At 37.3% G+C, this 18,816-nt stretch overlaps 1 pseudogene; it reads right to left on the reverse strand.

The window, feature by feature from the left end:
- LOC149239905 (ruBisCO large subunit-binding protein subunit beta, chloroplastic-like) overlaps positions 1-18,816 on the reverse strand; it is a 73,462-nt pseudogene that overhangs the window by 53,523 nt on the left and 1,123 nt on the right.

Raw genomic sequence — 18,816 nt, forward strand, 5'->3', positions numbered from 1 at the left:
AGTTTTGGGATCCAGGGGGAAATCTCTGTGTATATGTGTTTTATGTGTTATGCTCTTGCATTGTTTATTTTATGTGTTTTAGAATTTGTATGCAGGTAATTTCTGTACAGGGTTAAAACCTACAATATACACACTGAGATTTTTACTTAAGTTTTTAGTGCATGTAACTCCTTAATGCAGCTAAACTCAAAAAATACCTCCAGTAAATATACTAATGTTATCTAAATATTGGCTTTTACACTCTCCAAATCCAGGAGATTTCAAAGTGCCAACCTTCAATGCACCACGAAGCTTGTTCACAACATGAGTAGCCAAGGATTCTTGTTCAATTTCCGAAGCAATGATCAAGATAGGATACCCCCCATGGATGGCCTCTTCCAATATTGTGATCAAGTCTCTTGCAATTGTGATCTTTTTGTCACCCAATAATAGCTTCAAATTATAAGAAAATATAAAGATGCAAGTTCATTTCCAAATTCCTGATTGGTGAATTCTAAAAATCATGTGCAAATAAATAGAAATTTAGAAACCCTCTTCCCATGCTTAGTAGTGGCCATATTTCTTTGCGATCAGTATTCTAAATCTAATATTGTACAAATTTGAGAAATAATAGAAGGCTCATAAGGCTTAAATTTTAAAATTCCGTACAAAACCAACACCAACCCAAATTGAACCAAGAGGATGTGCCATGAATATATGAAAGATGAAGGTAATTGTGAAACAATTACACAAATCATATGAAATTTTATTCTAAAAATGTTACACAATATTTCTATCCATTCTCTTTTCATTACAAGGAGCACTAACAAATAGCAGCACAACAAAAAAAGGCAAGAAGCTTTCAATTCACATCAATTACCTTGCAATTTTCATACTCCACGAACATCTTCTCACTATCTGTCACAAAGTATAGAGAAATATATCCATGATCAAATTGAATTCCCTCAACAACATACAGATTTTTTTCTGCACTTTTCCCCTCTTCAAGTGTCACAACACCTTTCCTTCCAACTTTACTCATAGCCTCTGCTATCATGTTTCCTATTTCATAATTATTCCCAACACTTACTATAGCAACATATACTAATTCACTATCTTCAACCTGGATAATAATGCTGATTACAGGGTGTTAAGTTTTAGAATGTACACTCCCTTACACATAACATCTATCCTAGATGTTTCAAAAGTAACTCCTCAACATTATAGCTTGGAGTCCTCAAGAAACTTTAGCTGACAGTTTTGGATCAACTAATCTAGAATTTTGAACACACAAATAATCTAGTGAAATATGAATCAAGTAACTATACTAGGGGGAATTCTTAAGAAGGATTTCCTTATTTCTAGAAATCTTCCCTACATTTGAATGATTAAATATCTAGTGGTTAAGTTGGTACAGATGCCATGAAAGCATGTAATGATGGATGTAGTGAATCAATGATCGTAAATGCCCATGCTACCTATGGTTTGTTGATGTGACGTAGCTAGGGTACTCCTTCGGGGGAAAATATTACGTTTTACTTGTAATATGCCATAGTCCATGTGTTTAGAGGGAGAACCTGTATATTATAGAGGGAACCCTACCAATTACACAAATTCTCTCATGTGTACAACTGATGAGATGGGTGAATATGTAATGAGTCTTAATGTTGAGCCTGTGGAAATTTCTAAGGATTTGGTGAGTGAGGATGAGAGGCCTAAGCCTACTAGGCTATGGAATATTGGTTTTGATCAATTTTATGAGGGCTGAAAATGGCACCCAAGACACCACAAAAGGTGTCCAAGCAAGTAAGAGTCATCTTCAAAATAGTTATTAACCTTTGTCAACCATCTAAAAGAATAATAATGTTGATCTTCCTTATAATGAAAGTTGCCTCCAACAAGTAACCCAAGGCATCAACAATGCATAAATATAGATAAGGCACCAAAGGATGGCCCTATTGAATCAACTAATGTAACACTATCTGTAGGGATAAGGCTTTATGACAAAACGAAGGCCAAGGAATTGGTGAAAAGATCACTCATTATACCCACACACTGTGAATCATAACCTAAGAACATCAATGTATCTTAAAGATGAAAGAGTAACCAACTTAATCATAGGATTTTCAAAGTCAATCTTCAACTTAAGGCATTGTTTCCCTATCTCTTTGGGCGACTCCATTGCCTCCGAGGCTGACCAGACCCCTCGACAAACCTACTCCACTTCGGTCACACTACATATTCGAAAACTCACCAAATCCTCAAAGCAAAAGCCTTTGCAACAAATTTTTAAGAAATGTTAAGTAAAGTAATAAGCTACCAACCACTTATAGAGTCTCTCATTGTATTCTTAGGAATAGGCTTCATCAGGCCATAATTGAGACTTGAGGTAATCAAAGAGGAACCTAGAAAAAAAATCTACATCTAAACAACAAATATGATCCCCAATAAAGTCCCACGTGAACTTGGTGAATTCAAAAGGCAAACCATCCAATCCTGAGGGTTTTTCATTTTGCATAGAATTAAAGGAAGCACATAAATCATATCTCATAATAGCCTGAGACAACATATCGTTGTCCCTGATAGTGACCTTGCAAAGGATTATCATGCAATAAGCATCTTTGGAAACACCCACACTATTTTTCAAAGAAAAATGTTAAAATATAGACAAAGGGATACTAGTGCTACATATGTACAATATATAAAGTCCATATATAAAACCCCACCTCCACACTTGTCTCCTTCACACTAAAACATGGACATGTCCCCCCTAAAGACGCATTAAGTTGTCAACAAAGAAGATGCCATCTAATTCAACAACTATTCTTGCTCAAAGCTAAGGATAGGAGCATACAAAACAAAAAAATGTATCACATGGTCATAAATCAAGAGCATGACCCAAACACACATTCCTACTGAATCCAAACCACAAGAAATCACCTGATTCTGCAAAAACAAAGAAAGATAAAGCACTATGCCTCCACTCCCTTGAAAATGCTCAAAATTCCTAAAATGGGCCATTCTAATAGTTGCTCATTTTCTTTTGAAACTCCAAACAAATCCCCCTAGGTTAAACAAACAAGTCTATGTCAATAGGTTTACAAGGGAGATAATCCGCAAATGTGGGGAAGCATCCCTTGGATTTCCCATGAGATTTTCCTTCGAAAAAATAATAATAATGACTATATATATGGGGCTTGTAATAGTTTCAAGTCTCATTACCAAAGTGGCACATTCCCATGTTGTGATTCCATTACTTTAGAGTGCAGGTCCCTAATGTTACAACATCCTCCTTCACTCTTCCATTAACATCACTAAGTGGTTTTGGTGTCATGCCTTGTTGGCCCTCTTTGGTTTGTGGTTTTTATCTATGTGATGCTCATAAGAATTGTAGGTCTTACTACTACAATGAAGTATCCCTATGTTGGGAGTCCATTCCACATTAATAACCTCCTCCTTCCTCTTATGATTACTTTCCACTACTACAAATGTACAATATGTGAAGTCACAGGGTAGGTCTCCAATGACGCTGGGATATGAAGTCACAACACATGCCTCCAAGGAAGTAAGGATGGATAGCTAATTTTATTGCAAACTATAGCGTAAAATAGAATGGCAAGAACATGTTTTGGAAAGTGAAAAGAAGAGGGTAAAGTATCATTGCTAGATCTATGAAACAAAATCCAAAAAAGATTGACATATATCATCGAAACATATACACCATAAACAATAACAGTAATGAAAGAAAAATGCATGACTACCATCCGATGCTTTCACGAACAGATAAGTTTGGTCGAATAATAAATTTAGAGTTAACAAGGAAAATGTCACCAATATAAAGATGATTCATGGCACCGCAAATTCCTTCATCTCCACTCTCAACCTACATGTGACAATGGGAAAAGAGTAAGGACTACCTTCCATACAAATTGAAATAATATTTATTTAAACTATAGCATGTCAAAATACATTGCATGTTTACCAATAAATATGGAGTTTTATTTATGAAAATAATGATAATCTGCAAATAGATATCAATTTGCATATATGCAAGAAACATTTCCATTTGCCACTTAATTTCAACATTCATGTGGAATTCTTCAGTATTAACTCAACTTCAATGATATCTAAAGCATCTTCAAGGATATATAAAGAATAAGAAACAATGTGAAGGACAAGTGATGATGTAATAAAACTAAAGGCATATTCCCCTACATGTAGATGACGAATAATTGGGGCCTCTTTAAAGGTCCTTGTGTTCTGGAATGCAAAGAATAAGCCATGTATAAGATTTAAAAACACTTTATAACAAAAAAATAAAAAATTACCACCTAATCCACAATCATAACTTCAACTCTTCAATTAATAGTACATGTATCCACAAATTTATTGTATTTGACCAATTCATATCTCATTGAATGGAAAGCTAGGAATCCATTATATTTCAATCTATGGAAAAGCTTCAAAAATTAAATCAGATATATTTTCTGCAATATCAAATAGGTATAAGAAAATAATATTACCAATATTGAAAACATGAATGCATACTCTCTTGAAATCTGACTATAAATTAGAGGAAAAAAGTATTTCCTTAGTGTTAGTGATTTGGCATTTTCCAAACTTGATACTTGATTATACAATGAAGCATGTTTGTAAAATGTAAACGTGCTAAAGCCTAAAAGAAATGCAAAAGACCACATCATGCTTATGATTCTAAACGAAGACATGCACATGTACCTATTAAAAGGGAGTTATACAATTTAACATGCCAATAACATGTTTTTAAAAAGCCCAATATATGATGTCTAATCTCAGGAATATCTAGAGAAATGGTAGCACTTATTTTCTTTGAGATTGAGTAGATATGTTTGACAAGAGGAATTTTATTTATGAACCATTCTCCAACCTAGAGGACAGAAGCTCCCACCCATGAAGATACAAGTAAACCCATCAAGAATATGAAGATATAAATAAGCACTCTTGAAAAACCAACCTTCATTTTGGAAAACAAATTGGTTTGTTTCTACAGTAGCTATTATAATGGTAGGCTTCCCAAATATGTGGATTTTGAATATGTTTCCATACATGTTCATTAATTCAATACCCAAGAAATATTTTCATTATATCTCAAATGCACAACAACATGAATAAATAAATTGAAAAACAAAAAAAAATAATATGGGTGCAACAATGCAGAACTACAAAGAACTAAATTTGATACCTTGAAATTCCTTTTTGAAGGAAGGGACCACCATGAAGGTCTTGAATGGATAAATATTTTTGAGAGTTTCTCCAATGAATGGAAATCTCATGCTACCAATCATTAGCTTTGATTTCTCTCCCATATTTCCTTCACAAGTTTTATCTTTCAACACACTACATATCATTATCTCTAAATTACTTAAAATGATAGACTTTGACAACTTCCCCACTACTCTAGTAGAAAGATCTTTAGTAGTCCTCATTTTAACCAAGCTCCACACATTGTCTATCTAGTAGAAGCATATGAAATGACTATTGTAGGTCGAATGTTACCTTATTCTATGTGGCCTGATTGCCTTTTTTTCAAGAAATAAAAATCCACTGGCCCTGAATGGCTTGCACTTTAATGAAAACTTAAAAAGACTTAGAAAGTAGTTTTCAATCTGGAAATTACAAAAGAAAATAGGCACAAACCATTCATTACTGAGAATGGGCACTGTAACCTATTCCAGATCCACATTTTGGGAAGTACTAATTAAGAAACAATGTTCAAGATCCTAGTCAATCCATTCATGGAAGTATAACCTTTAGAGGTGAAGCCCAAACACCCAAGAAGACCCTGTCTATAAGTCAAAAATCCTTGTTTATAAGGCAAAAAGGGCTTTTTCTTCAACTCCTCATATTGTGCCCTATTGGCAATATAATGGAGCTTGTGAAGTGAAATTGGCATCTTCCTAATAGAATTGGTAAAACTTCCCCTAGATTGAGGATTCAAAGTACAATTATTTGATCCTCCTGCCTCTTCCTTGAAATTTATTTAACATTGCAACTGTTTAAATCCTTCTAGTGCTTTGCCCCTAAATTTGAAATTTTCTTAGTGGGTTTCAACTGTTTATATTTCTCAACACTCCCATGCTTCTCAAATTGCTTCACAGGGGCAATAGACAGACACCATAACTTATCCTTTCCTTAGGCCCGTACCTCACTAGCACTCCTAAACAAAAGTTCCTTCAAACTCCACCATTTTCTCACCCTGGTCTTCTCAGGAACTGAACTCTTAACCTCCTAGTGAGAAGTAGGTATGCCATTTTTTGGTTCTGATGAGAAAAAAATCCTCGACATTTGATTTTCGGGGCTCCTCATACTAGTGGAAAATCCTCATTGGCAGTGGATAACGACTTGGTGCACCTTGAGTGGGATAAGGAACGCTCTAGAATAATTCCTTTCTTCCTAGCCTCATTCACGGATGTCATAAAGAGATAAAAATCTCTTCAATCCCCATCCCCACTCTAATTTACCTTGGTAAATCTTGCATAAGTCTCCTTGATAATTTTCCACCTACCTCTACCTTTCCTCCTTTGTCGCCCCTCCATGATAGGCTATCAAGGTGACCATGGGAAATGCATCAATTGTAGGTTTGAGGAAGCATTAAACGACTTGAATCTCCTCTTATTTCCATCATCAAATTTGATACCCAATGACACCTTCGTAGGAAGCTGTAGCCGAGGAGGAAGACACAACGATCAAATATTTCCATTACAGAAAAGCTAGTCAGCCATACACAATAAGCCCTTTGAATTTAGCGCTCCATCCACCACTTTAAACAATTCCTGAACTCAAAATTAGCTCCACTAGAGCTCCTAATAATTCTCTCCTTACTGGAAAATTCTTCAAAATAATCTCCCCTCCATTCTTTTTCAGAATACCAGGCTTCTCCTCCCACACGAAGGGCACTTCGGATTTGGTAGACTTGGTGAGCTCTGAAAAAATAGCAGCTAATCACATTAGGCTAGTGGATGCACTGAAATAAAACCCTCCAAAAGGATATTCATTTCCTCTTCCATGATTGGATGGTGCACTCTCCGTTGTGACTGTCGAAAGCTATTGACAACATTGTGAACCCTCAACTACTGAGGCTTCTTCAGAGGCTCCTGTGAAGATTCTGGGGAATCATATCTTTATGTATGCAGAAAGTGGCATTGTTGATCATTCAAGCAACTTCTTCCATTGTGTATGCCTCCTTCAACACATAATGTTTTTTGTAGAATGCAGAGATCCTGGTGGTCGCTAGACAAGGCGATGTTGGAGTGAGCAGGGAGGATATTTGTAGAGCTGTGAGGATAGTAATGGTGTCAAAATATGGTGAAGAGGGGATCGTAGACACGAGATGTGTCAAGAAAAACAAAAATGAAAAAAATCTGTGTTAGTTTTTATTTGACATACAAGTGAAAATGACCTTGGTGTAATTACCCATGAAAAGCATAGTAAACAATGATACAAAAATGGAGCATATTTAAGGATAGAAAGAACATTAAAAAATTAGTAATCTTCATTTTTCTTAATTTTACAATATAGAAATAAGAGTGTAATGGTTTTAAAACTTAAGAGAAAATATTGAATACAACTAAAACTATTAGGGTTTAGAGGTACTTGTTTATTGGTGGGTTCAAATTTGGTTTCTGTTTAATTTTCAATTTCTTCCACATTGTATATAGAATGTTAATTTATTAAAAATAACTATAGATATCATTAGATATTGACATCCTTATCAGTGTGTATACTAAGTCCAAATGAGATTTATTAGGGAGATAATTAATACTTGTAATTATGATCTTATTTGTATTGAGAATATTACATATCATAATTACAACTTACAAGTAAAATGTCTTTAAAAATATAATTTGATAGCATAACATTAATTTCTTGAAAATTTATTCCATTTAAAAATAATGGCATCCATATTGGTGCTCAAATGCAATATTTATGTATCTTGGAAATTTATGATACAAAGATTAAAGATGGGTTTCCATAAATGCTATAAGAAATCAAGTTGAATATAGTGAAATATGCCTAAATTCACCACAATAGTGCATTAAAAAAAAATTAGAGGAACAAAATCAATAATAAAGGACTTTAAATGAAAAATTTATGTTGATTTCAAATTACCAACCCTAAGGGGTGGGGTTAGGGAAGGTGGGGTGGGTGGAGAGTGAGGGTGGGAATTGGTGGAAGGCGATAGTAAAAGAGGGTGAGTGGTAGTGTTCATAACATTAGTTTCTCAATGAACTTTGATTCCATCTTGCTTCAGATGGTTTCATATGTTATCCCAACAGATGGACAAGGCTCATTCTAGTTAAGGGAATTCTATGGAATTTATCCATAAAAATAAAAATTGAAATGTAATTCTCCCATTTGAGAAGAAGCCTTAACCACGCTAAGGCTCATTCCAATTAAGGGAATTGTATGGATTTGATCCATAATTTTTTTTTGAAATGTAATTGTCCCATTTGAGAAGAAGCCCTGAACACTCTACCTTAGAACTGTTTCTCATCTAGGTGTTATTCTTGCTAAGGGAATTCCTAGCTTGTTGAAAATTTTGTTGCTTCCTAGCTTGTTAAAAATTACATTTCTTCCACCAGACATTATCAGTCTTTGTGCAGTGTAACTGAAATATTTTTTACTTAATCATCCTCCTTATCGAATTACTTGAGCTATCTAGGTTGCATGATGACTAATGAACAATGTAGTACGTGCAATTTTAGATTTTATATGTGTCCCATTTCTAAAGCTTATGAAGTCAATTGGAGGTAATGAGGAAAATCACATAAAATTTTTGAGAATTTGGAATATGACCATGGATATATTGTGTATGCATGAAAAACATGACCTTAGTTTGATCATTGTGAAATAATAGGATCCAACATGGATGGTAACTAGCTTGAAATTTTACATAGAAACATTATTTTTAATGCTCACTTCAAATTCAGAAGATTTGTAGAAGCATTTATGTGGACACATATTGTATCAATCTTTGCATCCAAGTCTTGCTATAGTTCACATTCATTGCCCAATGTTGCTTGCTTATTTTGGTTCTCTGATAGAATGGAAAAATTTTATGGGATTGTCAATTTTGGCCAATTTGGTTAGTGCATAGAAATTGGTTTACCTTGGGCATGTGGCATGATAAGGAATTCACTTATGGATGGATAGATAGTTTTATGTGAACATATAATGTGTATAATCAAGATGAGGACACAAGCACACACATTGCATGATAGATTTAAACCCACTTCATGGATAGGCACATCATATGACACACTTGGATGAGGATTTATAACACACGTCATGTAATAGATGAAGATGGGCTCATGGCATTGAGTTTCCACTTAATCAACCTATAGCACATGTGTTTGTGGGATACTATAGAATAAGCCTAAATTCAATAGACATATTTTAGTAGATTAAAATAAAAATAGGTTTACATAATCATGCATATAGCATATGTGCTAGAATAATCCCCAACATACATATGACTGATAATAAGTTATGGGTATGAAAGACCCTCAAAAAAACCTCGTAAGGAAACATTAGATATATCCCAAATAACAGGTAGCCACTCATCAATCAAGAAAACCAGACATGCAAGCCTTCATAAAGGAACCCTTAGAAAAGGGTGCATCTGTCAAATTCCTAAACAATGGGAAACCACTTATCAATCTAGCAAACTAGGCATGTAGGCCTAGATAAAATAAGCCTTAGAAAAGGGTGCATCTCTCAAATTCCCAAAGATAGGAATCAAACCATTACAAAATAGGTTGAAACCCCAACATATAACCATGAAGAAAATGGCACAAGGCCACCAATAGAGCCGCAATGGAATAACCCAGAGAAAATATAATAGGAACCAAAACAATCATGAAGCCCCAACCATGGCCACCCCGATGCAAGCCAACAACACACACTAGCAGATAAATAGAGAAAAAGTATCACAGGATCCATGGAATAATGACATCCTTCACACCAACAAATCCCATCCCCAATTGTCTCCATCATATTGTGCCCCAACACCATCTAACCAACACAACAACCCATTGAGGAGAAAATGTTTTCAACAATGGCATAGAAAGACACAAATACATTTGTTAGTGCCCCCTTTTTCTATATAGCTCTCACCAAAGAAGATGATTCTATTCATCTCTTCCTCAACGGTGAACAATTGTCATTATCCTCTATAGCTGCTAGAACGAACCTCACAACCTTTGGCATCTTCACCATGACCAAAACTACAACTGAATCCACCTCCTCTAACCATATTGTGTTGGATTTTGATAGAATTCTTGTAACAATTCATTGATCACTGGGAAGAACTAAACTCAGGTCCTCTTCACAGTTATAATTCAGATCTATCACAATGAAAACATTACAATTTTTTGAAATTTCGGTCCTTGAGGTAAGAACTTGGCTCAAAGGTCTAATCTGAGGTTTTTCTAAGGAGGAAACCATCGTGGGATATTTTGGGTTTTAAAATGAGTTTGTAAAGAGACAAAATTAGTCACTCACATAGGAAATGTGAGCATACATGGGCTTGATTGATCCCAACTTTTTGGTTGCACTAGTAAAGGATTCTTAGGTCCTTCTAGGGCTTGTTTTGAGATTTGATGGAATTGAGATTTTGGGGATTAATCCAAAATCCCTTTCCTTAAACAAATCAATTCTGAGGCCTGTGGGTTATGGCCCACAAAGCCTTATCAAAAGTGTTCTTTAGGCTTTTAATCCTTTAACTATGGACTTACATGAGACCCAAACCCATATAACATTATCGGGCCTTTTCACTATCTATCGGGAGCATTACATATATTGGTTCTTACCCTTGACCCTTCGGCTGCAAAAATTTACAAAGAATACACAAGAAAACTGTGAAAACCCACTCTAGAACCTTATAGTGGACTTCAAACATTATATACCTGCCTCTATAAATATCAGTGGGTTTGCTGCTTTAAGCATTATTCCTTTAGTCCCCCGATACAACCGATCTCTGATAAAGTAGAGCTCTAAACTATGAAAAGCAATCAACCTAACTTCGATCACCGATCAAATTTATTAGCAATATCACCATCGCATATCGGCAGTCATAGTCCTTTGTCCCTTGGTCTTCCCAATTTGTGACTTGTGATTTGATTGCAACTGTCGATCCTGCTCTTGATCTGACGGTTGACGATTAATCGGCCATCACATTTGCGCGTTCCAAATTCCACTTCCGATATCATTCCAAGAGGACTCTGCTGATGTGATATTTGGTTTTGCCACTAATGGGGTAAAGGATCTTGACTGTTGATCATTCAGATCCAATGGTTCTTGAGTATTCTTTCCTGTTTCCTCTGTAACTTAGTCTCGATTGCTTGTTTGGGGGATTTATGTGTTAACGCAGTTCTGCCACAATCTTTGCCATCCATGCATAACTTCTATTACACAATTAACCTGGTCAATTCAATAGATCACCATTATGCCTGATGGTTGATAAACATGCATACAAATGGGTTTTAAATCATTCGACGCATAACACGCACAATAACAAGAACAAAGGCAAATATACAGACATGCGGAAATCACAAAACAAATATATTGATTATAAGCATAAGATTACAGAACTAATGCATCACAGCCTTAGAAAGGGGTCCCCTCTGGCTACATTGTGAACAGTCTCAGCTTACACAGTTTTCTATTCTATTCTCTCTACCTCCTCGAACACGTTATATCTATATCTATATATATATATATATATATATATATATATATATATATATATATATATATAGAAAAGAAATGTTGGATTGGATCACAGAATGATTTGATCAATCCTCCAACAAAAGGCCTTAAAGCTTGATAATGCATACATGCATATAACACATGGTAAATAAAAATAGTAACAAGTCTTCGAGAGACTTATCCAATCCATCCTTTAAATCTGTTTTAAAGTAGATTTTCCTTGTTTTTCTCCCCTGGTCCACGTCCACCTTCTTTTTCTGCTTTGGATTCCTCCCTTTTTCTAAGGGTGCTAGATGCTTCTGCATCAAACTCCCGAGGCACAAAAATTTATGACCTCCTGGTCATATGCTTCTCCTTGTCCTTAGCAATTCTACCCATTGCGTTCTTCTATGAGCTACAACCAAACCTCTAGAGTAACAGTCTCCTTCTGCTACATGACACCTCACCAAGCTCTCCTTTGGACTTGGTCTTCTGGCAAGCTTTATGGTTCTCTCCTCGAACCTCTTACTGACTAACAATTCTATCCAACACTTCTTTTGTTGGAATTTTTATCTCTAAGACAACTCTACCCACAATCGCAACTGCGGAGCTGCCTCAACAACTTCTACCCAACCACAGTTGGAAGTTGTTCTTAGCTTCTCTTGAGCACTCCTTGCTCTTAGGCTATTGCTGCAATCTTCTCACCGTCTACTATCATTCTTTGTGCGATAGTAAGACCATAACTCTTCATACTTTATCAAATATACCTCCTTCTTCTTCTTCTTTCTCTGGAATCCTTCTCCTTTTTATGCATGTAGAATCTTCTTCTGCTCTAATACCAAATGATGGAATTGATATTTTTGGGTTTAATCCAAAATCCATTTCCTTAAACAAATCAATTCTGAGGCCTGTGGGTTATGGCCCACAAAGCCTTATCGGAAGCATTCTTTAGGCTTTTAAGCCTTTAAATATGGACTTACATGAGACTTGGACCCATATAACATTATCGAGCCTTTTCACTATCTATCAGGAGCATTACATATATCGATTCTTAGCCTTAACCCTTCGGCCGCAACACTTTACAAAGAATACATGGGAAAATTGTGAAAACCCCACTCCAGAACCTTATAGTGGACTTCAAACATTACAGACCCGTCTCTATAAGTATCGACAGGTCCGTCGCTTTAAGAATTGTTCCTTCAGTCCCCCGATACAACTGGTATCTGATAAAGCAGAGCTCCAAACTTTGATAAGCGATCAACCTAACTTCGATCGCCGATCAGCTTTATCGGCGATATCGCCATCGTATATTGGTGGTCACAGTCCATCGTCTTTTGGCCTTCCCGATTTATGACTTGCAATTTGATCGCAACCGTCGATCCTACTCTTGATCCTACGGTTGATGATTAATCAGCCATCGCAATTGCACATTCCAACTGTTGGTTCCGATATCATTCTAAGAGGACTCTGTCAATGTGATATTTGGTTTTGCCATCGATGGGGTAAAGGATTTCAATCGTTGATCATTCAGATCCAACTATTCCCGAGTATTCTTTATCGTTTCCTCTTTAACTTAGTCCCAATTGCCTGTTTGGGGGATTTCTGTGTTAACGCAGTTTTGCCACATTCTTTGCCATCCACACATAACTTCTATTAGATAATTAACATCGTTAATTCAATGGATCAGCATCATGCCTGATGGTTGATCAACATGCATACAAATGGGATTTAAATCATCTGACACATAACGCACACCATAACATGGACAAAGGTAAATATACAGACATGTGGAATTCATAGAACACATATATTTATTATAAGCATAAGATTACAGAACTAAGGCATCGCAACCTTAGAATGGGTTCTCCTCTGGCTACATTGTAAACACTCTCAGCTTACACAGTTTCCTATTCTATGCTCTCTACCTCCTCAAACACGCAGGTTCAAGCACACACACACACACACACAGATATATATATATATATATATATACACACACACACACACACACACACACACACACACACACACACACACACACACACACACACACACACACACACACACATACACAGATATAAGAAGTGTTGGATAGGATCACGGAAGGATCCGATCAATCCTCCAACAAAAGCTCTTAAAGCTCGATAATGCATACATGCATATAACACATGGCAGATAACAATAGTAACAAGTCTTTGAGAGAATTATCCAATCCATCCTTTAAATATGTTTTAAAGCATATTTTCCCTGTTTTGCTCCCCTAGTCCATGTCCACTTTCTTTTTCTGCTTTGGATTCCTCCCTTTGTCTAAGTGTGCTGGATGGAAAGTTGCAAATCACTTCATTCAAAAACACATTGTGAATTTAATCCATGGGTAGAAAAACCAAACCAAGTGGTATAAATGAGTTTGAGAATATAAAAATAGCGTGTTTAACCAAATACGAGCACACTATTCCAAATATCTTGAATCATGGTCTTGCAAAATTAGACACTTTGTGAAAAAAGTCGCATTGATCTTTTATAAGCTAAACTCTATCACAAAATATCTTCAAATAGAATAATTTTAAACTAATGGGATCATAAAAAAAGGATGCTCCTAGATTATTTTATGTATTGTTTTGATAAGCTAAGTGTGCAATGCCTTCTAGGTCTATAATAAAAATCCTTAAATGTGGAGATATGTAATTTTCTATGAGTTCATCACCTCAAATTTTCTCATCAATTTCCCCCTTTAAATAGGTTAAAATTCTTGCATTCTTACATTCAGTATAGGTACTAACCCAATAGGTGTAGTCGTGATATTAATGATGACACACATCTCATAGTACTTACACACAATGAAGCATGGGAGCTGAGTTAAAATTTGAATGGTCCTCTCATACCAAATTTTGTGAGGTCCAATTGGGACCTGTTGTAGAGGCTACAACCACCCTTCAAATTTTTTCCTTAGCCTCATTTTGGAACCTCCCTTTCAACCTTCACAACAACTTGCCTTGCTTCATCAAGTTCACAAGCTTCAATGTCTTTCTTGCATATAGGCAGCCTCTCGGTCATAGCTTGATCCATTTCCCTCACAGGCTGTTCACCCAAACTTGGTCTAGCTGTGGGCTGAGCAGCTTCCCCTTGAAAATTGTGCATTTTTGGAGGGCAACTAGCCTTCCCTCCAGAAATTGCACAATCCTCTTTGGTAGCCTACTGGGCTCTAGGATTGCGCAATCCTACCTGCCAACACTCCCAACAGGATTTGTACAAATTTCCCTAGCAATGCTGCTCAGCCTAGAATTTGCGCAAATCTGGGCAACAGTCAGCTTCTTTGCCCAAAATTTGTGCAAATATCCCAGGCAACCAGCCCAGGTCCTAGCCAAAAATGCACATTTTTCTCCAACATTCAAGTAGTCTCTTGCATGTGCAGCTAAGGTGACCGATTCCCTCCAGGACTGAGCAAAACAAACTTGCATGCATGGGCTGCTTCTCCCAAGGTAGCATTCAAATGCATCCCTTGTTTCACGGAGCTATGTTTAGCAGTTGGAGGTTATATGAAAGCAGCAATTTCGAGACCTCCCACCAAGTGTTGGTTCCCCTAGATTCGTGGCATGCATGTCACAAGCTCGATGTTCAAAACTCATCAATCAGATGCTGAAGAGCTCATTCCTCATGTCAACCTTGCAGCTCTGACATCCCACATCACATCTAGGAGCAGTCGACACATTCATCTCAACTATTTTGGGGTAATCCTGCTTCCCATGCGTTCTGCTGCATTTCTGTTGCTTTTTGTGTTTTCGCTTGTGGGAGTACTGTTTGATTGATTCCTTTAAATGCTTGCTATATTTGACACATATACTAGCTTTTCCTAGCTTTGTGTCAATTTTCGTTGCTATCTCACTGCTGTCGCATGCATGAAACTATTTTTCAGGGACATTCTCCCAACCAGTGAACTGCCTCACCCACATGCATGTTGATCTATTTGTTGAATCTTTCATTCATGTTTTGCATGCATTGTTAATCAATTTTGATATCACTTAGTGTCTCCATGAATTTACTGTCTTAGTTTCTTTCAGTTTTCTATCGGTGAGTCAGGCCAACCTTGGACCAGACTCTGCCTTCACCAAGGTTGCATTATGTAATACGGGGAAGGAAGGCTCACCTTCCTCTCTAGGTTTGTGCATTCCTGTCCAAAAATGGTCTCTAGGACCATTTTGTGCATTTCTGGAGGAGAGTGGCTGCTTGGCCCAAGAATTGTGCAAATCTGTCCCTAGGCTAGCAATCCTTCCTAGCTTGAATTGTGCATTTCACAATGGGAACAGTCAACAGCCAGATGGACTATGCATTGCGTAGTTCCAATAGTCATCCAGTCACCCAATGGACCAGACTATGCCTTGTGCAGTCTTGGCAGTCGGTCTCCCAACTGAAATTACGCAACCTTCATGATCATGCACCCGGGTATGTTGCAAGTCAATTCTCATGTTAATTTTGGTTTTTGACTGATAGATTTCTTGACATGAACATTGCCATGTCTTCAGGTATCCAAGGTGTTCATATGCCTCTCACTAGTATAGGTACAATGGTTTCTAGGAGAGTAAAGTTGAAGACACCATTCAGAGCACACTTTGGGATGTAGTCAATCAAGTGTCCATGGACTTGCCTACCCATGAAGACATCAAGTTGCTTGGAGACAAGGACATCAAGATATGAAAACAGCAACATCATGAAAAATAACTGAAGACAACATACCAAATCAAATGAATGGAAGAGGAGGTTTGTTGACAACATGGAGGCGGAACAAGGTTGCAAGCTCAAGAAGGTCCACTCATGATGAAAGCAACTTTGGAGACTCCAGCTCTGAAGTGATGGTGCAACATGAATATTGCGTGAAGGAAGAAGAGGGAACAAAGGAGTTGTATGTGTTGAAGAAGCAACTCAGGAAGAACATGAGGCTACATAGACATATGAATGAGTTGCAACAGGAACAAGAACAACACGGGGTACAACATGCAATCACAGATGAAATTGTGCCCATACATTGGTTAAGGATCCATCTCAATAGCTGACAAATAGCAGACATGGAGAGTAGTGTTGTTGATCACATGTAAGGGATTCAACAACATGCATGTCATTGAGTGCACACATGCAATCCAACCCATTCAACGCACTCGCCAAGGTGAAGACAAGAAAAAAGTCCAACTGGAGTTGAACATGTAGTTCAGAAAGTTGATGTGCATGGCCACCATCACACACTTGAAGGTCAACATGTACACTATGCATCAATTTGTTTCCAGTTTAACCATACCCAAGAATACCATGCACATTTTAGCAAATGAGTTGGATGAAGGGGCCAAACCAATGCACAGGTTTCAATGGAGGTAATATTTTTCTTCAACAAGATGTCACCATGAGGTGCATGCACACCATCACACACAGCCAATCTTCACATCAGCTCACCACCTTCACGATCACAAGCATGTCAAAGAGTTGGTCTCATCACAGTGGGCCGAGTGTCAGTGATGTCTTGTAAGGCTTGCTCAAGCCATGTTGTCTCACATGAGTACATGTGCATTGTAATGTTGAGTCATGTCAAGTGTAAGTCAAGTCAATGGTTGGATGTAACAGTCATAGAGTAAGTGAAGAGTCATGAGGGTAGTTGAACTGTCACAAAGGGGAATGTCAAGGGTCACCTCACCCTTTGCCTCAAATAGTCCCTCATAACTCATTGTAAGGGATTTTAGTCAACCAAGCTTCTGATAAGACTATCTCGGATAAATCTTGGACAATATTGTAACACGCCTTGGCTTCTCCACTGCATGAAGGTAGTTCATCTCTTTGGAGGAGCAGGTGGATGTGGTTGTAACATTCCATTGTTGGGGCTAGTAGGTTTACATGGATGTATTGTATGATTGTGACTTACACTTATTTATATAATAAGAAACATCACATTTTCATTCATATGTTGTTATTTTAGTTGGATTGCTCTGGTTTCCTTAATGATATATGTTTTTTAACTTACGTATTTTTGTATGAACTGATTTGAATGAAATTATATGAATCTTGTTGTTAATGTGTTGTATATGTTGTTAATGTTGTCTCGTCTGTGTCGACTGCTCTACCGGACACTAGAGAGATCTTTCACATGAACCTTGCTATAACAACCATTGCACTTGTCTCAGACTGATTCGTGAGTGTTGTACGTGTTGTCTTACCTTGTATGTTGTTACTGTCACATCCGAGTGAACTGCTCCAACAAAAGTTGTGCATGTCCTTTTGCTTTGTGTGTTCCTAACTGAGTTGGGACTTATCCTTTTCAACGTGGCACTCACCTTCACCCATCACCCCTCTATGTGTTAGACCCTCTCATACACCTACTTTGACTCACTGCACTAGTCACACTCTTGTTGCTCACATAGTTATCTTACTTTCCTTTGTGAGACATCGTGGTCAAGGCATTACCTTACGGCCCACTGGTGGGACTCCTACACCAAACGGTTTGAGGTCTAATTGGGACTTCCTACTGGGGAGTCCAGCACCGTCAACATTTCTGGTGCTAGAAGGAGGGCCTGATGACAAGATGTGTCCTCTAATCTAGTTTTGAACCTTTGCATATCTTTCATGGAGTCTTGCACTCTTCTTCCCCTGAGGTGTTTTTCGAATCATGAAGATGTCTCCATCTCAGGGAAGCTTTTCAATCTCTTTTCCACTCACATGTTTGATGGTGAAGGAAATGTGGCCTGGACTAAGCACTTACATAACTTTCTTTCCATGATTCACGAGGAAGAAGAGTTTTCTGATGAATAGGCTAGTTTGCAGCTTGCATACACACTTCATGAATCTCCATTTTGTTGGGTGCTCAGCCGACCAGTTGACACCATTCACTCATTTGAGCACTTATGTGATCTTATCGAAGACACTTTCTATCATTTTGATCTAGACCATCTTGACCGGAAAATGTTACAGCAATGGAGGGCTCCACATGAATCCATTATTGATTTTTGGCAGCACTTCCGTGACTTGCAGTTTCAAGATCCGAGGAGCCAAATGAAATTTTCTTATCTTTGGGACCGGTTCAATTATTGCCTTAAGAAATCTACCCATCCCAACAGAAAGTTTGAGATCAAGCCT

Source organism: Pinus tabuliformis, chromosome 8, assembly GCF_031772625.1.
Source record: "Pinus tabuliformis cultivar Carrire ecotype Pingquan chromosome 8, CPIR1, whole genome shotgun sequence".
Taxonomy (NCBI): domain Eukaryota; kingdom Viridiplantae; phylum Streptophyta; class Pinopsida; order Pinales; family Pinaceae; genus Pinus; species Pinus tabuliformis.